We start from the raw sequence: 24,869 nt of genomic DNA, 5'->3' as shown, positions 1-24,869 counted from the left end.
GTGTTGGATTTGCAGTCTTTTCAAAGTTATAGAAAGTCATCAGATGGAGCATTCTAAAAGCTACAGATGTTCAGCCTTGGGAAAGAATCTGGGACCTGGGAAGTGACAGTTATAGAGCCATAACAGTATTAATAATGACATGTATAACAGCTTCGAAAACATTTTGATGTATTTTATCTTATTTGATCCTTTTAACCTGTGGGGTAAGTAGGACCTCTAGTCTTGCCTTGCTTTATAGGCCAGAGGTCTTCAAACTTTGGCTTGCATCAAAATGGCCTGGAAGGTTTGTTGCTGTGCCCCACACCCAATTTTCTGAGTCTGTAGGTCTGAGGTAAGGCCTGAAAATTTGCATTTCTAACTTATTCCCAGAATGCTGGTCCAGGAACAGTTCTTGGCCATTTTTTAGTCTTTGTGAAGCTGGTTGGATTGTCTCAGTCATGAATTATAGTTCTGCATTGCCCTCGGAATAAAATCTAAATTAGTTGGAATGGCACACTGGTCCTGTATGCTGATTCCTATTTACCTCTCCAGCCATTCTGCAGAACTAGTAGTTCTTGACGGAAGCTCTCAAGGGCTACCATAATAAAAGTAAACAGATATTTATTTTCTTAGAGATCTTGAGGCCAGCAGTCTAAGATCAAGAGGCCAGCAGGGTTGGCTTCTTCCTAGACCTTGGCTTGTAGATGGCTTCTCTCTCTTGCTGTGTCCTCATATGGCCTTTCCCCTGTGTGCACACATCCTTGGTGTCTGTGTGTCCAAATTTCCTCTTATAAGTATGACACCAGTCAGACTGGATTAGGACCCACCCTAATGGCTTCATTTTTACTTAATCATGTCTTTTTTTTTTTAGATGGAGTCTCACTGTGTTACCCAAGACAGAGTGCAGTGGCGCCATCTTGGCTCACTGCAACCTCTGCCTCCTGGGTTCAAGCAATTCTCCTGCTTCAGCCTCCTGAGTAGTTGGGATTACAGGCACCTGCCAGCGTGCCTGGCTAATTTTTGTATTTTCAGTAGAAATGGGGTTTCACCATGTTGGCCAGGCTGGTCTTGAACTCCAGACCTCGTGATCCACCCACTTCAGCCTTCCAAAGTGCTGGTATCACAGGCGTGAGCCACCAAGCCCAGCCGTCACACATTCTTTCAACTGCTTGTTTCTACCTTTATTATAAAGTATTTATAAAGAGGGATCCAGAGTTGTTCACCTGGTTCAGAATCTTGGGTGACCCTTAGCAGGTCACTAACCCTGTAAGCCACAGCCACATTTGTAAAAGTGGGATAATAGTCACACATTGTGAAGTTGTTCACAGTGTTGGCACACGGTAAGGGCTAAGACACTTGATTAGTATAATATTCAAAATTAGAAATTGTACACTATTGTACTCTCGAAAGGCAAACAGCCTAAAACTTTGGAAAAAACAGCTTGTACAGTATATTGTACACTTCCTGTGATAGACTAGTGGACTGATACACCCACTAATGCACAGCAGTAATAGTCCACCTCTTTACACATCATGCATGTTAAGTGACCAAAAAAAACCTCACTTTAAAAGGCCAAATGATAAAAACATCAGCCTTGAGGCTCTTCGATATAGAGTAAATCATATCTTCCTGCAAACCAAGGATTAGTACCATAACTGCAAACCAAGGATTAGTACCATAACACCTGAAAGAGGACAAAATTCTAACATTCAAGAAAACTGGCGGCGGGAATACACCTCAGCTTCTAGGAGTCGGTAGTTTAAAATCCGTAAGAGAAATGGGAAATAAAAACAAAAACAAAAACACCACTTAAAATACATAAGAGAAATGGGAAACAAAAACAAAAACACCACTTGACCCCGACGTGATTCGAACACGCAGCCTTCTGATCTGGAGTCAGACGCGCTACCGTTGCGCCACGAGGTCCTGCTGGGCTGTGGCTCACGCAGTTTCTTAGGACACCGATAAATGGCGTTCCTTCCAAGAGTATCCGTCTTTGTCTTCCATTTACTCTCTGCCCCTCTACCCAGTATCTGTGGAACCAGGAGACCGATTCCTTCAGCATCCAAACTTTCCTGACTGCTAGTCCTCTAACCAAGGCTGGGACGTAACCAGCGGAGGCGGGAGAACGGGGCTTCCCGTTTAGTCGGGTCTCCAGGATCAAAGGAAATTGGCCCTTCCTCTTCTTTACCAAATGATTTCCGTTCTTACCCGCCCCCGCCCCGTTAGGCGCGAGACTCCTCCCTCTCCCCCCTCCCCCAACAGGTTCCTCGCGCTGAGTTCGCGACCTGGAGTTGTAATCTGGAGAGGCGCCAGTACGCCAGCGCAGGTCTTCGCAAGATGGCGGCTGGAGGCAAGGGCGGAGGCCTTCAGAGCGTTTTCTTTTTCCCTTTCCTCTCTTCCTGCAAACAATGTAAGGCATTTTCTCTCAGGGGAGGTTTTCATTTCATGGTGGGCATTAAGATTAAAAGTCACCATTTTGAAAAGACATGGTCGTGCACTTAAGGGAACTGGTTTAGCACATTATCTTTAACAGGAGTGTTCTGTCATTGAATGATACAGAAAATAATAACGGTCGTCTCCCCGTCGGGGAATTGAACCCCGGTCTCCCGCGTGACAGGCGGGGATACTAACCACTATACTAACGAGGAGTGGTTGACTGAAACTTTTGTCGGACCTGTCTTCAAGGAGCAGTAAGACCCTTCTAGCGCTCCGTCACCTGTCGCCTGCCCCTGGAAAGTAGGAAGGTCTGGTCTTTTGGAGCCGTTGCTAGGCTTATTGTCCTCCCAGGGCGCCTTGTACTCTTGATGTTGGTGGGAAGAATAAAAGGTTTGGAATATGTGAAGCAAACGCGCTTCCCATGTTAGTGCTGGAGAAGTGTGTGAAAATGGTTTTTCCCAGGCTCTTGACGCTTTCTAAATGATTTAGGTTGCTGGCCTGAGGTTTTTTGTTTTTTGTTTTTGTTTTTTTTTAAATTGACCAGTGGTACGTGACTTGCGGCAGAGCCTTCCCCTTACAGATTTTTACTTTCACTCTGAAGTTCACGTTCAAGGATAGCATATGGCTGCCAGATGTCTGGAACACTTAGGGTCGCCGCGGTCTCCTGTCTCTTCAAACAATTCGTAAGCCTTTTTTTTTTTTTTTTTTTTTTAAGAGGGAGTCTCGCTCTGTCGACTAGGCTGGAGTGCAGTGGTGCGATCTCGCCTTACTACAGCCTCCACCTCCAAGGCTCAAGTCATTCTCCCGCCTCAACCTCTCAAGTAGTTGGGATTACAGGCACGCACCATCATGCCTGGCTAATTTTTGTATTTTACTAGAGACGGGGTTTCACCATGTTGGCCAGGCTGGTCTCGAACTCGTGACCTCTAGTGATCCACCCGCCTCGGCCTCCTAAAGTGCTGGGATTTACAGGCGTGAGTCACCATGCCCGGCCAATTCACACTTTTGTAATACAAAAGCGCTCAATGAAATGACCAGCTGCGGTCAAATGAAATTTTATCAAAATGTTATCAGCCGACTTCTGTTTCGGTCTCTGTAGGCGGCTACAGTTTACCTGGAAGTGACCAACATAAGTATGTAAATGGCTAAGTAATAATACGTTTAAATAATTCAAAACCAGGATGTGCCACTGATTAAACACAGGGTTAGGAAAGTGCACTAATCTAAACCCGTTCATAGACAGGATCCACCCTCTTCCTAGGGATACTGGGAGAGCCTTATATGTAAACTTTTTTTTGAGACAGAGTTTCACTCTTGTTGCCCAGGCTGGAGTGCAGTGGCACGATCTTGGCTCACTGCAACCTCCGCCCCCCAGGTTCAAGGGATTCTCCTGTCTCAGCCTCCCGAGTAGCTGGGATTAAAGGCGCCCGCCAACACGCCAGGCCAATTTGTATATCTAGTAGATGGGAATTCACCATGTTGGTCAAGCTGGTCTGGAACTCCAGACCTCAGGTGATCCAGGCACCTCGGCCTCCCAAAGTGCTGGGATTACAGGCGTGAGGCAGCACGCCCGGCGGTAAACTTGACTTTTCTCTAAGGAGTGTGTTTATAGGCACAGATAAACTGACATGATTGAAAGCGTTTCATTATAGAACTTAAACTTATGTGTCTTGTCTCCAACCCAACCGATCAGTACTCACTGACCCCTACCCAACAAATTAACCTTAAAGATAATAAAATAAAAATAACAACAACAACAACAACAAACTTACATATGTGTTTTAAGGAATCCTTTGTTTCTAGTATGCTATGAATTAATGTATTATCAATAATAAATTATAAGGTATTTTTCATCTGATGGAAGGGATAAGTTTTTAATGCAGATATTAAATGGCAGTTTCTGAGGCATGTTTTGGCTTTCTTTTTTGCTATTATTATTATTATTATTATTATTATTATTATTGTTTGAGACAGAATCTTGCTCTGTCACCCAGGCAGGAGTGCAGTGGCACGATCTCGGCTCACTGCAACCTCCACCTTCTGGGTTCCAGTGATTCTCCTGCCTCAGCCTCCCGAGTAGGTGGAACTACAGGCGCAAGCCACCACTCCCTTTTGTATTTTCAGTAGAGACGGGGGTTTCACCATGTTGGTCAGGCTGGTCTCAAACTCCTGACCTCAAGTGATCCACCCGCCTCAGCCTCGAACGGCCGTGCTCAACCCTTTTTCACTCTCTCTCTCTCTTTTTTTTTTTTTTTTTTGAGACGCAGTTTCGCTCTCTGGCCCAGGTTGGAGTGCAATGGCACAATCTTGGCTCACTGCAACTTCCGCCTCCTGGGTTCAAGCGATTCTCCTGCCTCAGTCTCCCAAGTAGCTGGATTACAGGCATGCGCCACCACACCTAGCTAATTTTGTATTTCTGGCAGAGATGGGGTTTCACCATGTTGGTCAGGCTGGTCTAGAACTCCTGACCTCAGGTGATTCACCCGCGTTGGCCTCCCAAAGTGCTGGGATTACAGGCGTGAGCCACTGGGCCTGGCCCCTGTTTCACTGTTAACTACACCAAAAGCCTCAAAACAAACTCTCAGTGTGCCGGGGCCTCCTTCCACTTTGACCCTCCAAAAACTTTTGCCAGGGCCAAAGGGCACTGTGATAGCGATGATGACGTCCTTTTCCTGATAAAATCGAAGGGACTTCCCCAAGTCTCTCAGTTGGTAGAGCTATGGGGCAGTGAACCCAGTTCTCCTGAATCAACTGTTTGCCCTGTGTTCTGCATTCTTGGGAGAAGCAGCTTCATCTCCTCCTTTAGAAGAGACATCCTGTCCACCGAAGCTCTGGTAAAGCTATGCCAGTGCTCACACACGTGTTGTTAGTGCTCCTTTTTCATCCCTGGTGAAAGTAAGAGGCAGCCTGAGTCAGCGAGATCAGGGAGCAGGGAACGCAGCACCTGCTGTCCATCTTCCGAAAATGGAAAGGAAAAGAGAGGGCAATTAACCTGAACAGGGTGAGGGAGCTCAGAGATTCCTCCCTGTCAGCACTGGGCAAAAATAAAGGTTAAAATCTGACTGGCAGTACAGAGGGCATGGAACTCTCTTCGGGAATAAATGGCATGAAGGCAATGAATGTTACTGAAAGTTTCATATCCTGCTCTTCCTAAAGAACTATGCTGTATATCTCCCCTTGCTAAATGATTCACATTCATTTTATTTTCTCAACAGCCTGTTAGGTCAATGGGACAAGTGTTTTTATTCCTATTTGGGAATCTTCTGCAAGATCACACAGATAGGAGGTGGTGAAAGGCCAGGAATCACCCAAGCTCTGACTGCAAAATCTGCAATTTTCACCCTGCTGCACAGTTCCATATACATGTATTTTAACAAATAAGGACATGCTATGGAGAGAAAAACTTTATAACTAGTATGAACATATGTGTCACCCTTGTTCCTATATTAATATTTGCTAATCTTTTTTTTTTTTTTTTCTGAGACGGAGTCTCGCTGTGTCGCCCAGGCTGGAGTGCAGTGGCCAGATCTCAGCTCACTACAAGCTCCGCCTCCCGGATTTACGCCATTCTCCTGCCTTAGCCTCCCGAGTAGCTGGGACTACAGGCGCCCGCCACCTTGCCCGGCTAGTTTTTTGTATTTTTTGGTAGAGACAGGGTTTCACCGTGTTAGCCAGGATGGTCTCGATCTCCTGACCTCGTGATCCGCCCGTCTCGGCCTCCCAAAGTGCTGGGATTACAGGCTTGAGCCACCGCACCCGGCCGAACTGCAGGGTTTTGAACAGAGTAGTGATATGGTCTGATTTATGTTTTAAAGGGTCTTTGGCTGGGCAACATAGCAAGACCCCGTCTCTGTTAAAAATAAAAAAAAAATAACTGGGTGTTGTGACTCACACTTGTAGTCACAGCTACTTGGGGAGCTGAGGTGGGAGGATCACTTGAGCCCAGGAGTTCGAGGCTGCAGTGAGCTATGATCATACCACTGCACTTAAGCCTGGGCAACAGAGTGAGACTCTGTCTCAAGAAAAAAAAGGATCTTTGGCTACTGGGTTGAGAGTAGATTGTAGGAGGGCAAGAGCAGAAGCAAGAAATATGAAGTCTATTGCAATAATCCATATAGGGGATATTGGTGGGTGGTTCAGGCTTCAGTGAAAGTAATGGAGAAGGTGAGAGTTGCCAATGTATTTTGTTTATTTTTTTGAGACAGGATCTCACTCTGTCTACCCAAGCTGGAGTGTAGTGGCATAATTAGGGCTCACTGCAGCCTCAACCTCCTGGGCTCAAGAGATCCTCCCACCTCAGCTTCCTGAGTAGCTGAGACCACAGGCACATGCCACCACGCCCGACTAATTTTTGTATTTTTTGTAGAGACTGTTTCATAATGTTGCCCAGGGTGGTCTCGAACTTCTGGGCTCAAGGGGTCCTCCTACCTTGGCCTCCCAAAGTGCTAGGATTACAGGCCTGAGCCACTGTGCCTGGCCCCAAGTGCTATGTATTTTGAACGTTGAGTCAATAGAATTTATTGGTAGAGTAAATGTGAGATATGAGTTAAAAAGAGGAGTCAAGGATGCCTCCAAAATTTTTGGCCTGAGCAACTAACTGGAAGGATGGAGTTGCCATCACTGAGGTTGAGAAGAGTAATGCACAACTCCAGAGGGCACCATTCGTATCGGCAGTCATGTGAAGGGCATAACTGGGAAGAAGTTGGTAAAAGAAAAACTTCAGCTGAATTCAATGTAAAGGAGTTTGGCCAGGCGCAGTGGCTCATGCCTGTAATTCCAGCACTTTGGGAGGCCGAAGTGGGAGGATCACTTGAGGTCAGGAGTTTGAGACCAGCCTGGCCAACATGGTGAAACCCTGTCTCTACTAAAAAGGCAAAAATTAGCTGGGCATGGTGCCATGTGCTGGTAATCCCAGTTACTTGGGAGGCTGAGGTGGGAGAATCACTTGAACCCGGGAGGTGGAGGTTGCAGTCAACCAAGATCAAGCCACTGCACTCCAGCCTGGGCAACAGAGCAAGACTCCATCTTAATAAATAAATAAAAATAAATAAATAAATGTAAAGTAGTTTATCTGAGCAATAAACTATTCACGAATCGGGCAGCTCCCAGAATCACAGCAGATTCAGAGAGACTCCAGGGATGCCTGGTAGTCAGAACAAATTTACAGGCAAAAAAAGGGAAGTGAGGTACAGAAATTGGAAGTGAAGTACAGAAACAGTTGGATTGGTTTCAGGTTGTCGTCTGCCTTATTTGGACACAGTTTGAACACTCAGCAGTGTATGAGTGGTTGAAGTATGGCTGCTGTGATTGGCCAAGACTCAGCTATTGTTAGAGTTGCATACTCCTAAATTAGGTTTTCAATGTTGTCTACCCATTAAGTTAGGTTACAGTTGTCCACAAGGACTCAAATATATAAGTACGGAGTCCTTCTCTGGCCATATTTAGTTCGCTTTACAGAGGCAAGGTGCCATCCATAGACTGCGTTGTGGATGGCACTCCTTGGAATTGTGCACTATGGCAGCCCTGCATGTGGAGTAATGACCCTAGTGGGAGCAGGTGGATGGTCAACATTTCAGTTTTGGATGTGTTAAGGTTGAGACATAAAGTAGTCACAGTTGAATATAATGGTTAAGCACTCATTGTGTAGGTAAAACACAGTAGTAGGTTCTGGAGATACAGTGATGAACAAAGACCCTAGTCTCAAGGAGCTTTCGTTTTAGTGGAGGAGATGCATATCACTAGTAAAAAAATAACAAAAACAAAAAAAGTAGAATTACAGGCCGAGTGCAGTGGCTTACGCCTGTAATCCTTGCACTTTGGGAGGCCGAGGCGGGCAGATTGCCTGCGCTCAGGAGTTTGAGACCAGCCTGGGCAACATGGTGAAACCCCGTCTCTACTAAAATACAAAAAATTAGCTGGGCATGGAGGCAGGCCCCTGTACTCCCAGCTACTCAGGAGGCTGAGGCAGGAGAATTGCTTGAACCTGGGAGGGGGAGGTTGCAGCGAGCGGAGATCATGTCACTGCATTCCAGCTTGGGCGACAGAGCAAGACTATGTATCCAAAACACACAAACAAACCAAAAAAAGTAAAATTACAACTGTGACAGTTACTAAGATGATGGGGAAGAGCAAAAGAAAGAGCTTCTTAGGTAGATGGAACTGGATGTGCTAAGGTTGTAGGAACAGAGGAAATGTGGTGGGTAGAGGGTGTGAAAGAAGGCAGAAGTGACTAGAGAGGAGCAGAGAGGGTGGGCAGGATCATGGGGAGATGAGGCTGAAAAGGCTGATGGGAGTAGGACAATGCAGAGTCTTCCAGGCTGTGTTGAGAACTTATGGGGGGCCTCTTATTTCTTTCTATCTGTCTGTCTGTCTATCTTATCTATCTATCATCTATCTACTATGTATGTATGTATGTATCTCTCTCTCTCTCTCTCCACTTACCTATTTACTATTTTTAGGGTTTATTGAGGTATAATTTATAATTTATTAGGGTAAAATTTACTCTTTTTAAGGGTACTAGTCTATGAATTTTGATTATAATTAAGATGTAGGCTGGGCAAAGTGACTTGAACCTGCAATCTCAGCACTTTGGGAAGCTGAGGTGGGAGGATCACTTGAGTCCAGGAGTTTGAGACCAGCCTGGGCAACATGGTAAGACCCCTTCATCTTTACAAAAATACAAAAATTATCCAGTTGTGGTGGTGTGTGCCTGTGGTCTGAGCTACTCAAGAGACTGAGGTAGGAGAACTAGAGCCCGAGAGGCAGACATTGCAGTGAGCTGAGATCGAGCCATTGCGCTCTAGCCTAGGTGACAGAGCCAGACACTGTCTCCAAAGAAACAAACATACATACATTTATCCTAAGACCCAGCAACACCACTCGTGGATATTGACCCAAGAGAAATGAAGACCTATGTCCACAAAAAAACCTGCGCAGTTATGTTTATAATGGCTATATTTATAATAATCAAAAACCGGAAACTACCCAAATTTTGGAAATTTGGGTTTAATACATCATGGGAAATTACAAGAACTTGCTGTCCATAAACGTTCAAATTGAAAGGCGGATGTTTATGACTTTTGGGCCTGGAGAGCAACTTAGATGGATACGTGTTTAGATTATTAAAGTGAGGGGTGGGGGAGATATTGGAGATGCTCATACGTCACTATTCCCCAGCCTTATTTATTTATTTATTTATTTACTTATTATTTTTTGAGACGGAGTCTCACTCTGTTGCCCTGACTGGAGTGCAGTGGCGCCGTATCGGCTCTGCATCCTCCACCTCCGGGGTTCAAGTGATTCTTCTGCTTCAGTCTCCCGAGTAGTTGGGATTACAGGTGTGCACCACCACGAGCAGCTAAGTTGTTTGTATTTTTATTAGAGACAGGGTTTCACCATGTTGGTCAGCTGGTCTCAAACTCTTGACGTCAAATAATCTGCCTGCCTTGGCCTCCCAAAGTGCTGGGATTACAGGCATGAGACACCGGGCCCGGCCTCTAATTTATTTAAACAATAATTTAAAGTTAAAACCGAGAGGAGGCGGGCAGATCTCGAGGTCAGGAGTTCAAGACCAGCTTGGCCAACATGGTGAAACCTGTTTCTACTAAAAATACAAAAGTTATCTGGGCCTAGTAGCACATGCCTGTAATCCCAGCTACTGGAGAATTGCTTGAACTGGGACCTGGGAGGCGGAGGTTGCGGTGAGCCGAGATCACGCCACTGCACTCCAGCCTGGGCAACAGAGCGAGACTCTGTCTCAAAAAAAACAAAAAACAAAAAACAAAAAACTGAGAGGCAAAAGTCTGTCTCCCTTCAGCTCGACCAACACTTAGTCTTTCCTTTCCCTCCCTATTTTAAAAAAATAAATCTTTATTGATTTATCCTTTGTGCCAAGCATGGAGATAGGCATTGGGCACAAAAAATTAGTAAGACTCACTTCTTGCCCTCAAGGAACTCAAATTTCTTGAGGGAGGTGGACTTTTAACTGATAGTTACAACAATACAATTTGGTAAGTGCTGTGGTGGAGGCATAGCTCACGCTGATGGAGAGCCTGCTATGCCTTAGGCTTCAAGTGCCTTATATAATATTAACCATTGTCCAAAGACAAAGTTATAACAGATTTAAAGATCTTAATTGGCTTCCATTCGTGATTCTAAAATCAGGCAACATCTCATTCCATAAAATAGAATGAGTATTTCAATGAGTTGAACAGAAGAGGTTGGCCTTTTTTTTTTTTTTGAGACAGAGTTCCGCTCTTGTCGCCCAGGCTCGAGTGCAATGGCACAACCTCAGCCCACTGCAACTTCTACCTCCTGGGTTCAAGGGATTCTCCTGCCTGAGCCTCTCGAGTAGCTGGGATTACAGGTGCCTGCCATCACGCTCAACTAATTTTTTGTATTTTTAGTAGAGACAGGGTTTCACCATGTTGGCCAGTCTGGTCTCAAACTCCTGACCTCAGGTGATCCACCTGCCTTGGCCTCCCAAAATGCAGAGATTACAGGCATAAGCCACCTTGACCGGCCAAGGTTGGCTTTATAGACAAAAAAGGGTTGAGCAAGCAGAAATGGAAAACACAAAGTGGATTGGTGTTTAAAGTTATTTTCTGTTTAAAGGTTAAAGCAGAGGGAACTTCTTATCATTCCAGTGAAAACTGACCTACTTGGGGATTTGACTATTATATCTCTCTCCTGATTTCTTTCTCTCTTTTTTTTTTTCTCTCCTTTTTTAGACACAGGGTCTTGCTCTGTCACCCAGGCTGGGATGATCATAGCTCACTGCAATCCCTGCCTGAACCGATATTCCCACCTCAGCCTCTGGAGTAGCTGGGACCACAGGCATGTGCCGTTGTGCCACTAAGATTTTGTATTTTTTGTAGAGGGATGGTGGTGGTGTTGGGGGGTGGGGGCTCGCCATGTTGCCCAGGTTGGTCTTGAACTCCTGAGCTCAAGCTCAGCACCTGCCTTGGCCTCCCAAAGTGCTGGGATTACAGGTGTGAGCCACCATGCTCCGCCCCCTGCTGATTTCTTGGAAGGTCAGATAAGCAACTTATTTTCAGCTTGATTGTGTGGAACTCCAGCATGAGTGACTATTTTGGTTTGTCTGTTGGGCCAGTGTAGGAACTCAATTCAAACCAATGGTTTACTATATACTTTATTTAATACCATTTAATCCTTATTTAAATCCTATGAGTTTGCTATAATTTTCTCCTTTTTACAGTGAGGAAACTGAGGCACTGGAAGATGAAGGCTACAGAGGTAGAAAGTGATGGAAGTATGTGCAGAATACTACGGATTACAGAGAGGGAAGGGCTGGAGTAGTCAAAGAAAGACCTATTTTTAGCTGGGCTTCCAAAGAATGATGATGAACGTAGAAAAAGAATGTGGGAAATGTTTTCCAGCACTTAGTGATCAGAGAAACATTCATACAAAGGCTCAGAACCTGTGGCAATGTGGGAAATGTGGCAATATGGGAAAGAGTGTATGGTGGAGGGGCTGCTGCTTAGGGAACTGGCGTGGCAGGGGGCAGGAACCTTTCATTTGTAATGCACGATTGGGGAGAATTAAACATCACAGTCTTTGAGGAACTGACAGGAACCTTACCGATCTTCTTGATCCTGTTGTTATACAGATAAGGAAACTGAGGCCAGACAGCTCCAGTGATTTAACTAAGTTCTTGTGGCCAAGAGCATCACGTTTATCTGTTGCTGTAAATTAAGGAATCTGTGGGCTTATTGATTAGGTGTCCCTCAGAGGTTTCCAGGGCCTCATATCTTGCCATCACTTTCCTTAGGGTTATCTGTTCCTGGGCTGGCCTAAGCTTCCTGTCCTTTGAGGAACCTGCCTGCCATCATTGGCCCCAACCCAACAGGAGATAGTGACCTCCCTGTTCCTGACTTTTTTCCTGACCTACTGACCACCTGCTGACCTATCCGGGTTAATAGCTTTACTGATCTGTCTAGCCTTAAGGCAAGCACTAGCCCCAGTGTGAGGAACAAAGGGGCCTGGTGACCCACACCCCCTGGCCCTTTGGCATTCAGTCCTCAGGCTACCCGGAAGGACACATTATTCAGCCTATTTGGGGTGGGGTGAAACAGTTTCTACTTCTTTTCTTTGGGGTTTTTTTTTTTTTTTTTTTTTGAGACCCATTTCGCTCTGTTGCCCTGGCTGGAGTGCAGTGGTGTGACCTCGGCTCACTGCAACCTGTGCCTCCCAAGTTCAAGCAATTCTCGTGCCTCAGCCTCCTGATTAGCCGGGACTACAGGTGCGGCCCACCACGCCTGACTAATTTTGTATTTTTAATAGAGATAGGGTTTCACCATGTTGACCAGGCTAGTCTCAAATTCCTGACCTTGTGATCCGCCCTAGACTTCCAAAGTGCTGGGATTACAGGTGTGAACCACTGCGCCAGGCCTTTTCTTTAGTCTTTCCCTGCTTTCTAAACACAAAGCAACAGAAAAACTCCTGCTTCAAATGCATGACTCAGGTCTGGCATTCAAGTTGCTGCTATTTTGGAAAAAAGCTGCCTGTAGTGCTTTTGAAATTTCTTATTCTCCTACCTGTGATTAACTCATGTGATTAGCAAAGTTTTATTATCAGAATTTATCAATAAAATGAAGTTAGTGATCTAGTAAATAAGAAGAGAACCTGCACAAAATAGCACGCAGAATCCCATTTTTTTTCTATGCATTTGTAAGTATTGGAAACATCTGGTGGCCGGGCGCGGTGGCTCATGCCTGTAATTCCAGCACTTTGGGAGGCTGAGGCGGGAGGACCACTTGAGGTCAGGGGTTCAAGACCAGCCTGGCCAACAGAGTGAAACCTCGTCTCTACTAAAAATACAAAAATTAGCTGGGTGTGGTGGCTATAATCCTAGCTACACGGGAGGCTGAGGCAGGAGAATCACTTGAACCTGGGAGGTGGAGGTTGTAGTGAGCCTAGATCACGCCATTATACTCCAGCCTGGGGACAGAGTGATACCCCGTCTCAAAGAAAAGAATAATAAAAATAAAAAAATAAAGAAGAAAACATCTGGAAAGAAGTAGCTGAAAATATTAGAAGTAGTTATGTCTGGGTAATAGTGTGCTGATGATCTCTGTTCTTTTTGCTTTTCCACCTTTTCTGAATTTTCTACTATGTGCATATATTGAACTCAGAAAAGCAAACAATAAAATTTTCTTTAAAGTTACTAATATTAGGCAAAGCAAATAGCTCAAATGTACATTTGTGATAGTCCTCTTAGCCTATTACATGTTGAGTAATGTATTCTAGTTTGATTTTCCTTGTTAGCCAAAGATTTCATTATTTTGCAGCTTAAGTTGTTTATTTCTAGTTCCTTAAGGTGGTGAGAAGGTGAGGAGAGTGAAGAAGCAAATTCCATTTCAGTAAAACAGGGCGTGCAGCCTTTTGCCCTGAGTCCCTTTGTCTCAAGGCCCCTGTGTTCCGGGTCTTTTGTTGTTCTCTGCACCGACTTTGATTCGAGATTTAAAGAAAAACAAGTGCTGGCCCTCCTTGCGCCCTCTGGTGTCCCAATGAGGTATAACCGGACAAACCCCACAAAGATCACAGCCATTTTCACACAGCGCTCCCCCAACACAGTGATGCCTGGGGACGGGAATGTCGGGAATCTTAGAGGAAGGAATCACACACCGACAAGCACGGCAGGCTTAATCTTTGAAACTTAATCAAAGTCTGTAAGTATGGTTACTGGTTTTTAAAAAATTAAAAGCAGTATCTGGGCTGCAAGTATTTAAAAAACCTAATAGGAAATGTCAATTCTCAAAGCATTTGGCACAGCTTTCTGGGTTCTAAAACTAAGAAAATCGTACTACATATGTTGTTTTATAAATACAGCATAAACCAGTACTTTGTTATTTGTTTAAAAAATTTCTTTTAGAGACAGAGTCTTGTCCTGTCACCCAGGCAGGAGAGCAGTGGTGCAACCTTAGCCCACTGCAGCCTTGAATTCCTGACCTCAGGTGATCCTCCACGCTTCCCAAAGGGCTGGGTTTACAGGTGTGAGCCAATGTGCCTGGCCTAGTACTTTGGATTAAATGCAAATAAATTAGGTGAAAGAGAGGTCTGGATACCTAGACTTTAGCTTGACTGAGGATAATGATTTCTGCAACTTTAAGCTTTACCATGTTGACCAAAAATAAAATTCTAAGTTCTCCAATCAGTTGAATGGATGCCTCTTTGTCCAAGGGCATTCCAAAGTTACCTGAAATACTAGTTCATGTCATGATGGGAACAGGTGGTCAGACAAGCCTCATTATACTCTCCTCCCTTTGGGAGAGAGTCCCTTTGGGATTCAGGCACATCTGACCAGCATTAACATTAAACCTTAAGTCTGACAAAGCAGGCTTTTTGTAGCAATAAGATACGAACATGACAGACAGCAGGCCCTTAAGTAAATTGAAGTAGTTTACACCCCCCCCAAAAAATATATATATTTTTGACACATTTTGAAATGGCCCTGCAAAGGTGTCTCTTGTGGGGAAAATCTACTTTCAGTAGAGAATCCCCTTCCCTTTCCAGATATTTTTCCTTAACCAAGAGAGAATTAACTAAGAGTCTTGCACCTTAAAAAGGTAAAAAATAAAATTTTTGGCTGGGCATGGTGGCTCACACCTGTAATCCCAGCACTTTGGGAGGCCAAAGTGGGTGGACCACCTGAAGGTCAGGAGTTTGAGACCAGCCTGGCCAACATGGTGAAACCCCATCTCTACTAAAAATACAAAATTTAGCCAGGCGTGGGGGCGGGCACCTGTAATCCCAGCTACTTGGGAGGCAGATGCAGGAGAATCGCTTGAACCTGGGAGGTGGAGGTTGCAGTGAGCCGAGATCACACCATTGCCCTCCAGCCTGGGCAACAAGAGTGAAACTTCGTCTAAAAAATAAATAATAATAATAAAATAAAAAAATAAAAAAATAAAAAATAGAAGTTTTACAATTTGACCTGGTGCAGTGGCCCACCCCTTTTATCCCAGCACTTCAGGAGGCCGAGGCAGGTGGCTTGCTTGAGCCCAGGAGTTTGAGATAAGCCTGGACAACATGGTGAAACCCTGTCTCTACTAAAAATACAAAAATTACCAGGACGTAGTGGTGCGCACCTGTAATCCCAGCTACTCCAGAGGCTGAGAGGTGCGATGATGGTTTGAGCCTGGGAGGTTGAGGCTGCAGTGAGCTGAGATTGCACCACTGCACTCCAGCCTGGGTGGTGGAGGGAGACCGAGAAATATTTACAATCTGTTCTCTCTGAAGCCTGCTACCTGGAAGCTTTATCTGCATAACAAGAACTTTGATTTTTGCAACCCCTTATCTTAACTCAGGCACTCCCTTCTGTAGATTTCAGGTCTTTAGACAAACTCTTTCAACTAACTCCCAATCAGAAAATCTTTGAATCCACCCATGACCTGGAAGTGCCCCCATGCACCCTCACTCAATGTGGAGTTGTCCCGCCTTCCTGCAGGGAACTGATGTACATCTTAGATGTATTATGTTTCTCTAAAATGTGTAATAAAAAGCTGTAGCCCGACCATTTCGAGCACATGTTCTCAGGATCTCCTGGGGCTGTGTCACTGGCCATGGTCACTCATGTTTGACTCAGAATAAGTCTCTTCAAATATTTTACAGAGTTTGACTCTTCTTCATCGACAATCAATATGTGAGAGTTGATACTGAAGGCCCCTTTTGTCTGTGATATACTTCATTCTATCACATTTTTCACCAAGATGTTTTGTTTGGTTTTTATAGAGATGAGATCTCACTTTGTTGCCCAGCCTGGTCTCTTGGGCTTAAGAGATCCTCCCTCCTGAGCCTTCTAAAGTGCTGAGATTACATGTGCGAGCCCCGGTCTTAAACTGTGCTTTTTTTTTTTTGAGCCCGAGTCTTCCTCTGTCACCCAGGCTGGAGTATAGTGCCATGATCTCGGCTCACTGTAACCTCCACTTCCCGGGTTCAAGCATTTCTCCCTACCTCAGCCTCCCGAGTAGCTGGGATTACAGGTGTCTGCCACCACGCTTGGCTAATTTTTTTTGTTTGTTTTGTATTTTTAGTAGAGACAGCTTTTCGCCATGTTGTCCAGACTGGTCTCCAACTCTTGACCTCAGGTGATCTGCCTGCCTCAGCCTCCCAAAGTGCTGGGATTACAAGTGTGAGACACTGCCCCTGGCTAAACTGTGCTTTTTAAAATTATATTTCCACTAAAAAATGTACATGTAAAATATTTTTAGTTTAAATATTTGATTGATAAGATCTCAGGCATTAGGCTGGGCGCGGTGACTCATGCCTGCAATCCCAGCGCTTTGGGAGGCTGAGGTGGGTGGATCACCTGAGGTCAGGAGTTCAAGACCAGCCTGACCAACGTGGTGAAACACCGTCTCTACTAAAAATACAAAATTAGCCGGGTGTAGTGGCATGCGCCTGTAATCCCAGCTCGAGAGGCTGAGGCAGGAGAATTGCTTGAACCTGGAAGGTGGAGGTTGTGGTAAGCCAAGATCGTGCCATTGTACTCCAGCCTGGGCAAAAAGAGTGAAACTCCATCTCAAAAAAGAAACAACAGCAAACCTCAGGCATTACAATTTTATTTGAATAGGCAATTCATGCACACAGAACAAAGTTCAAAAAGTACCAGATGTCAGAAGGTATAAGGTATACAGACGAAAGTCTCCCATTTTTTCTTTTCTTTCCTTTTTTTTTTTTTTTTTTGAAACAAGCTTCTTTCTGTCGCCCAGGCTGGAGTGCAATGGTGTGATCCCAGCTTGTTGCAATCTCTGCCTCTTGGGTTCAAGCGATTCTTCTGCCTCAGCCTCCAGAGTAGCTGGGATTATAGGCACGCCACCATGCCTGGGCAAGTTTTGTATTTTTTAGTAGAGACGGGGTTTCACCAGGTTGGCCAGGCTGGTGTCGAACTCCTGGCCTCTAGTGATCTGCCTACCTTGGCCTCCCAAAGTGCTGGGATTATAGGCATGAGCCATCAGGCCCAGCTTCTCTCCCATTTCTAACTCACAGCAATTCTCTTGAGTGATGTTGGGGTTGGCCTGGCAGCTCAACAAGGCCATCATAGGCTTTGAGTATTCTCTTCTTGTTCTGGGTCTTTCTTCTCTGCTACCTTTAGCAAAAGGACATTTCTTTTTCATGAGTGTCACTTCATGTCTGCAAAGTAGCTGCTGCAGCCATCATGGCCAGTTTCAAGGCTGGAACATGAGGGAAGAGGCAGCTCCAGCACCCTTGCCTTTTGAATGTCCCTTTTAACTGGGAGAAACCTTTCCAGGGAAACCCTGACAGTTGTTTTCCTGTTTCATTAACCACTGTTGGGCCACACAGAGGCCGGGAAAGTGACTGTCAGGCAAAAGGGTATGAATAGTGATTCTAATATTGGTTTTTTATTTTTGTATTCTAGTTTTCTGTGCTGGGTGTAAGAACTGAAATCTATTAGTATAACACCATTTTTCCTCAATTCAGGAATAATGTTTTCATCATTTCTATTTCAGGAGATATATCCCGAAAAATGCATTACAATTTCAAATCAAAGCTGTACAAGTTTTTTTTTTTTTTTTTTTTTTTTTACACAGACATCACCATGTTAGAAAAGTTGGATAAGTTTTGAAACCATTCTGAACCTATCATTCCTGTCTTTCAGATCCTTCCAAGGCATCTTATTATTGATTTGTTTCTATATTTTCCTCATTATTAAAGAGGTTGAGTATCTTTTCTCTAGAGCTAGTTTGGGTTTTGATTTTCTTCACTTTCCTGATGGAGTCATTTTAGAATTGAAGGGCATCATAGCAACTGAGGCAGTGTTGACATCATCAATATTTTAGGATGACAGGTAACCATATTTCCCAGTTTGCTTGGGACAAGGCCTGTTTGTACCTCTTGCCCTAGCAATTTTTTTTTTTTTTTTTTGAGACAGAGTCTCGCTCTGTCGCCCAGGCTGGAGTGCAGTGGCGTGATCTCAGCTCACTGCAACCCCCACCTCCTGGGTTCAAGTGATTCTCCTGCCTCAACCTCCTGAGTAGCTGGTATTACAGGCATGCACCACCACTCCTGGCAAATTTTTGTATTTTTAGTAGAGACAGACTTTTGCCATGTTGGCCAGTCTGGTATCAAACTCCTGACCTCAAGTGATCCCCCGGCTTGGCCTCCCACAGTGATGGGATTACAGGCGTGAGTCACCACGCCTGGCCCTAGTATATGCATTGTGTTCAATCTCAAAAGTGTGTGAGTTTTGTTGAAAAATTATATGGTGGTCATTTATTATCTGAAATACACATCAAAATACCACTATTGCCATTTTGCTCTGGTATCTTCATCAGTGGGTTCAGGATTGTTATGAAGGGTGAAGTTTGTTCTGCTTCCTTCTCTGTTGTATCTTCAGAGCTCAGAACAGTGCCCAGCACCCAGTAAGTGCTTAATGAATATGAATGCATCTGCACATAAATTCATTTCTTGGAGCTTGGCACATTGCCACTTGAACAAATGGATTCTATTAACAAGGAGTATGGAGCTATGATTTTGGGGTACACAACTCATGGTGCCTGCCAAAACATGCGTTTTAGATTTTGATAGATATCGTCAAGTTGTTCTCCACAGGGGTTGAGCCAGTTTACACTCCCACCAGCAATATGTGAGAGCATCTGTTTCTCTAACCTTCATCCACATGGTGTTATCAAAATTTTTATCTGTGCCAATCTGGTAGTTTAAATTTACATTTTCCTTATTATGGAAAGATAGAGCATACTTTCATATGTTTAAAAGCCATTTGAAATTTCTAAGAACTGTCTGTTCATATCCTCTGCCCATTTTTTTTTTTAGTGAATTACTGGTCTTTTTCTTATCAATCTATAGGAATACAAATAGTTGTTCCAAGGTTTTCATGCCTTTTGAGTTTGTTTCTGGTGTTGTTACTAAGCAGAATTTAAAACGTATTTATATTTAGCTTCTTTCCTTTTATTGCATCTATATTTTGCATCATGCTTAGAAAGGCTTTCCCAGATTGTAAAATAAATCTCCCATATTTTCTTGTCTTCCAAGTTTTCATTTTTTTCACATATAAGTCTTGATCTATCTGAAATTTATTTTGGTGATATGATTTGAGATATGAATAAAATCTAATATTGTTATTGAATAGCTCATCTTTTCCCCACTGGTGGAAACTCTAAAGGGTTCGTGATATACAGAGACTATTTCCTATGAAACTTTTAACACTCTAGTAAATTCTAGGGAAAGAAACTCAAGGACAAATCAGTCAGGATGGAATTTTATTTTACTATTATTTTTTGTTATTTTATTTTATTGTTATTTTTTTGTTGTTGAGACAGAGTTTTGCTCTTTTTGCCCAGGCTGGAGTGCAATGGCATGATCTTGGCTCACTGCAACCTCCGCCTCCCGGGTTCAAGCAATTCTCCTGCTTCAGCCTCCCAAGTAGCTGGAATTACAGGTACCTGCCACCACCCCCGGCTAATTTTTTTTTTTTTTTTTTTTGTATTTTTAGTAGAGACGGGGTTTCACCATGTTGGCCAGGATGGTCTCCATCTCTTGACTTTGTGATCCACCTGCCTTGGCCCCCCAAAGTGCTGGGATTACAGGTGTGAGCCACCGCGCCCGGCCGGATGGAATTTTAATTTGTAGTTTCATGTCTTCCATTTCCTCAATTTATAATAATGCTATCTTTTATTAAGTATTGATGTGTTAAGTATAATACTACAAAAGACTGTATAAAAATACAGAGAGTTTATGGAATAATGGTAAAACGAACACCTGTGTACCTGTTATCCAGATGAACATGTAAAACTTTGCCAGTGACTTGAAAATCCTGTTTGCTCTACTTCAATCATCTTCTTCCTCCTCAGGAGGTAACCACTATCCTGATTTTTTGATAATTATTTCTTGCTTTGCTTTATAGTTTTACCACCTATGTGGCTATTCTTAAATATTATTTATTTTTTGTATTTGATGAGAACAAAAAATATCTTTGTTGTTGTTATTTTGAGACAGGGTCTTCATCTGTTGCTCAGGCTGGAGTGTAGTGGCACAGTCACATCTCACTGCAGCCTTGACCCCTCCCAGGCTTCAACAATCCTCCCATCTCAGCCCCCCAGTTAGCTGGGACTACAGGCGTGCACCATCATGCCCGGCTAATTTTTTTTTTTTGAGACGGAGTCTTGCTCTGTCACCCAGGCTGGAGTGCAGTGGCTGGATCTCAGCTCACTGCAAGCTCTGACTCCCGGGTTTATGCCATTCTCCTGCCTCAGCCTCCCGAGTAGCTGGGACTACAGGCACCCGCCACCTCGCCCGGCTAGTTTTTTGTATTTTTTAGTAGAGATGGGGTTTCACCATATTAGCCAGGATGGTCTCGTTCTCCTGACCTCGTGATCCGCCCGTCTCGGCCTCCCAAAGTGCTGGGATTACAGGCTTGAGCCACCGCGCCCGGCCGTAATTTTTGTAGTTTCTTTTTTTTTGTAGAGACAGGGTTTCACCGTGTTGTCCAGGCTAGTTTTGAACTCCTGGACTCAAGTGATCTGCCTGCCTCAGCCTCCCAAAGTGCTAGGATTACAGGCGTGAGCCATGGCTCCTGGCCTTATATTGCTTATTTTTGACAACTGAGTGGCAAGCCCAACCATTGCGGCAGGCTCTCAAAAGATAAGCTCTGGGTCAAATTCAGTGGTAGCATTCCTGAGAGAATGCAAGAGCTCCTTTTGGGAAGTCTGTGGTCAGGGTCAAGAGTGAGTTCTGGGAAACACAGGATATATCACAGCTGGGACATCTGGCAGGGCTGCAGTTGGGGTCAGGTAATGGATATCTGCAGAAACATAGTCAAGAAGTGGGAGCTCTATCTGCAACTCCCAAGCTCTCCATGGTTTCTTACCTACTTTCAAGAAGAAATCAAAGAAAACCCTTTCTATGGGGTAAGGTGAATTTCCTCAGTTCAGGAAGACAGCTGGTCATGGTGGGTGTGTTAGTATTCTATTGCCACATAACAAATTATCACCAATGCAGCAGCTTAAAACAACATACATTTATTGTCTCATAGTTTCTACAGGTGAGGAGCCTGGCATATTTTAGCTGGTTCCTCTCCTCAGGGTCTCATTAGGCTGAAATCAAGACATTGGTTGGCTGCCTCCTCCTCTGGAGGCTCCACTAGGGAAATATTTATTTCCAAGATAGCTCAGGTTGTTAGCAGAGTTCATTTCCTTGCAGGTGTAGCACTGGAGGCTAGGCTAGGCTTGGCTTGGCTTGGCTTGGCTTGGCTTGGCTTGGCTTGGCTTGGCTTGGCTTGGCTTGGCTTGTCTTGTCTTGTCTTGTCTTGTCTTGTCTGCCTGCCTGCCTGCCTTCCTTCCTTCCTTCCTCTCTCTGTCTCTCTTTTTCTCTTTCTTTCCTTCTTTTTTGACAGAGTCTCTCTCTGTTGCCCAGGCTAGAATGCAATGGCACAGTCTGGGCTCATGGCAACCTCCACCTCCTGGGTTCAAGCGATTCTCCTGCCTCAGCCTCCCAAGTAGCTGGGATTACAGGCATCTGCCACTATGTCTGGCTAATGTTTGTGTTTTTAATAGAGACGGGGTTTCACCATGTTGGCCAGGCTGGTCTTCAACTCCTGACCTCAAGGGATCTACCTGCTTGGCCTCCCAAAGTGTTGGGATTACAGGCGTGAGCCACTGCGCCTGGCCTTTACTTTCTTTCTGGCTGTCAGTGGGGACTGCTGCCAGCTCCTAGAGGCTGCTCTCAGGTGGCCTTCTCCACTCAGCAATGGAGACTCTCCCTTATGATGAGTCTCCCTTATGTTAAGTCTCCCTTGTGCTTAGAATCTCTCTGGCTTTCTCTTCTGCTACCAGCCAGAGAAAATGCTCTTAAAATGCCTTTAAAGGGCTCACATGATTAAGTCAGGTTTACCAGGATAATCCTCTGTCTTAAAGTCAACTGATTAGTCACCTTAATTACATCTGCAGAACTTTGTGTCATGCAAGGTGACATAACCCTACTCATAACTAGGGGATGGAGATTATAGAGGCCATTTTAGAATTCTGCTTGTCACAGTGAGGAGAGCAGAAACTCCACTGGTCCATAGTCAAGATGTGCCAAGCACAGACAAAATCTAGGTCAGATTCACCAAGCCTCAAAAAGAGGTCCAATGGCAAAGGGTATCTTCGAGATGGCTCCTGTGATGTCTGCATCTTGTGTCACATTGCTCCAATCTGGATTGACTGTCCTCTGCATCTGACACATAGCTGTCATTCAAGGACCTCTTTTTATCATACTCCTGAGAATCCTTTTTATTTCTCTCATGTTGGATTGCTTCTTTCTTGCAGCAATTTCTTCCTTTTCACTCTTAATTCACACTCTCTCTTGCTTTCCTCTTATTCTGGTGGAGTCAATCTTCTTGAAATTTCTTGATAATGGGTACACAGAAGTTAAATTTTTTCAGACCTTTTATGTCTAAAAAACTCTTTTTTTTTTTTTTTTTGAGCTGGAGTCTCACTCTGCCACCTGGTTGGAGTGCAGTGGTGTGATCTTGGCTCACAGCAACCTCCACCTCCTGGGTTCAAGTGATTCTCCTGCCTCAGCCTCCCGAGTAGTTGGGATTACAGTCGCCCACCACCATGCCTGGCTAATTTTTTTGTATTTTTAGTAGAGACGGGGTTTTGCCATGTTGACCAGGCTGGTTTTGAACTCCTGACCTCAGGCAATCTGCCTACCTTGGCCTCCCAAAGTGCTGGGGTTACAGGTGTGGGCCACTGTGCCTGGCCAAAAAAACCTTTATATTTTTATTTTTAGATATAGGGTCTCGCTCTGTCACCCAGGATGGGATGCAGTGATGTGATCATAGTTCATGGTAACCTTGAGCTCCTAGGCTCAAGGGATCCTCCTGCCTTAGCCTCCCAAGCAGCTAGGATGACAGGTGTGAGCCACCATGCCTGGATTCAGTTTTATGTTTATACTTGATTGATAGCTTAGCTGAGAATATAATTCTAGTTGGAAGTTACTAGCCCTCAAAATTTTGAAGGCATCATTTCACTTTCATTGTGCTAGATTGTCTGTTGTCCAGCTATACATCTCCATTATTACTTCTAGAGTTCACTCTGCATTAAAGAAGATAAACCTGTAGTTACATGTGCCAGAATCCCCTCCTTCATTTGATTCCAAGTTGGAGTTTGCCAATGAGATGCACTTGCGTGAGAAGCAAAGCAGAAAAGAAAAACCATTGTTCAACAGAGGCATTTGAAGGCAGACACGTGGACTGAAGGCAAGATCTTGAGAGTTTCCTGTTTGGATGCTATAAGCAGCTGGGATTGAAGACAGTGGCTTGCCTTAGATTGTTGAGATTTTTCCATGGCTTGCAGGTGAAGTTCTGTGAATCACTTACTTCTACTGGCTGCTCTGCTGACCTTCACATCCTCAACACTTAGCTCTTTTTTTTTTTTTTGAGATGGAGTCTCACTCTGTTGCCCAGGCTGGAGTGCAGTGGTGCGATCTTGGCTTACTGCAACCTCTGTCTCCCAGGTTCAAGTGATTCTCCCGCCTCAGCCCCCTCAGTAGCTGGGATTATAGGCACATGCCACCACGCCCAGCTAATTTTTATATTTTTGGTAGAGACGCGGTTTCACCATGTTGGCCAGGCTGGTCTTGAACTTCTGACCTGGTGATCCACCCGCCTCAGCCTCCCAAAGTGCTGGGATTACAGGTGTGAGCCTTGTGTCCGGCCATTATTTTTTTATTTTTTATTTTTTTTTAATTCTTCATGGTTACAAAATGCCTGCTGCAACTGCAAACATCACATCTGTGCATGACGTCTAAAATAGGGAAAAGAGAGTACAGATGCTCTTCTTCATGCATTCGTCTTATTTTATCAGGAGCATAAATTGTTTCAAACTTAGACCGGAGTGATTGGGCAAATTTGTATACCTACCTCATGCCCACCCCTAAATCACAGCAAAAGGAAAGGGAAACCATCAGGATTAATTAGCTGGGGCTGGGGGGAGAGCATATTTCTGCCTATGCCTGCACAAATTGAAGCTCTTGGAGCAAGAAATAAGGGGAAATGGCTGTTAAGAAGGCAACCAACTCTGTCTGCCATGTTCCTCATGTAAGGATACTGCATGTAACATTGCAGACTGTTGATCAGTGGACAACCAGTAGGAAAAACCAGATTTTAAAAAGTGTTCTAAATTCCTCACAATTATGTAATGTCATTTAATCTATCAGTAGGAGAGACGACGAAGGTAACATTTTATAAGAATGAAATATCTGACAGGAATTAGCAAAAGTTTCAGAGTTGGCCTTAGGAATAAAGTGAAGACAAAATAATAAGAATTTGATTAAATTCACAGTTAGAACCAGATATCTTACATTAATATTAATAGCAAAAGAAGCAAAGAAAGAAGATATATCCAAAGGGTAAAAAGTATATTTGAAGTGTTTTGGGATTTCTACTCATGAAAGAAATGCTTCTCAGT

At 44.2% G+C, this 24,869-nt stretch overlaps 1 long non-coding RNA gene and 2 other non-coding genes across 9 annotated transcripts in view; 1 reads left to right on the top strand and 2 right to left on the bottom strand.

The window, feature by feature from the left end:
* Positions 1–1,833: 1,833 nt before the first annotated feature.
* On the bottom strand, positions 1,834–1,905 carry TRNAW-CCA (transfer RNA tryptophan (anticodon CCA)). The gene has a single exon. It is a non-coding gene; the product is annotated as a tRNA-Trp (tRNA).
* A 368-nt stretch (positions 1,906–2,273) lies between these two features.
* LOC119618261 (uncharacterized) overlaps positions 2,274–24,869 on the top strand; it is a 174,743-nt gene continuing 152,147 nt past the window's right edge. For 3 of the 7 annotated variants that reach the window (XR_012094575.1, XR_012094579.1, XR_012094580.1), the window contains exons 1-2: positions 2,274–2,392; positions 19,761–19,858. This is a non-coding gene — a long non-coding RNA (uncharacterized lncRNA). Of the gene's footprint in view, positions 2,393–13,931; positions 14,109–19,760; positions 19,859–24,869 lie in introns of those variants that run through there. The other 4 variants (XR_012094577.1, XR_012094576.1, XR_012094578.1 and 1 more) reach the window with 4 other exon arrangements.
* TRNAD-GUC (transfer RNA aspartic acid (anticodon GUC)) lies at positions 2,559–2,630 on the bottom strand. The gene has a single exon. It is a non-coding gene; the product is annotated as a tRNA-Asp (tRNA).

This window comes from Chlorocebus sabaeus, chromosome 11 (assembly GCF_047675955.1).
Source record: "Chlorocebus sabaeus isolate Y175 chromosome 11, mChlSab1.0.hap1, whole genome shotgun sequence".
In the NCBI taxonomy this organism is placed as follows: domain Eukaryota; kingdom Metazoa; phylum Chordata; class Mammalia; order Primates; family Cercopithecidae; genus Chlorocebus; species Chlorocebus sabaeus.
The sequence above is the reverse complement of the archived record's forward strand: the minus strand, read 5'-3'. Positions and strand labels throughout refer to the sequence as shown.